Here is a 585-nt window from a genome sequence, read left to right on the forward strand (position 1 = left end):
GTTGTTTGTTAGTTAAGTTAATAGTAGACAACATATATATATATATATATATATATATATATATATATGGATATGGAAAATATGAAAATCTAATACAAATCATTATTAATAAAAAAAATTCCAACGTAAAAACATCTGATAATAATCCAAATGCAAACATCTAATATAAAAACAAATCTAACTGAGGGGATGGGGGTAGTTGCTGTTATTGCTATGGTGGAGGCTTCAAATTCAACTGTTGTGATGAGGAAGCCCGAGCAACATCTAGCGATCTCTTCGATAAAATTACCTCCAACAATAAGTAATTACATCTGTCGAGAGACATTTTCAAGGACCTGATGTCAGTAACCAATTGTTGATATCCCTTAAGCTCAGGTACAAGATTAGACAGAGAAAGTGGTATATCATTAGGACCATAAGTAGACTCAGATGTCATGGTTAAAGCTAGAAATGTCGAAGTAGAGACTCTGGTGCCAAATCCATAAATGTGGGTCCAAGTAGTATTGGACCCTCCGATGGCATTGGTCCATGCCTTTAAAATAAATTCTGGGTCGATAGCTCATGACGATACTTCTATGATATAAG

The sequence above is a fragment of the Theobroma cacao genome, chromosome 10, assembly GCF_000208745.1.
Source record: "Theobroma cacao cultivar B97-61/B2 chromosome 10, Criollo_cocoa_genome_V2, whole genome shotgun sequence".
In the NCBI taxonomy this organism is placed as follows: Eukaryota; Viridiplantae; Streptophyta; class Magnoliopsida; order Malvales; family Malvaceae; genus Theobroma; species Theobroma cacao.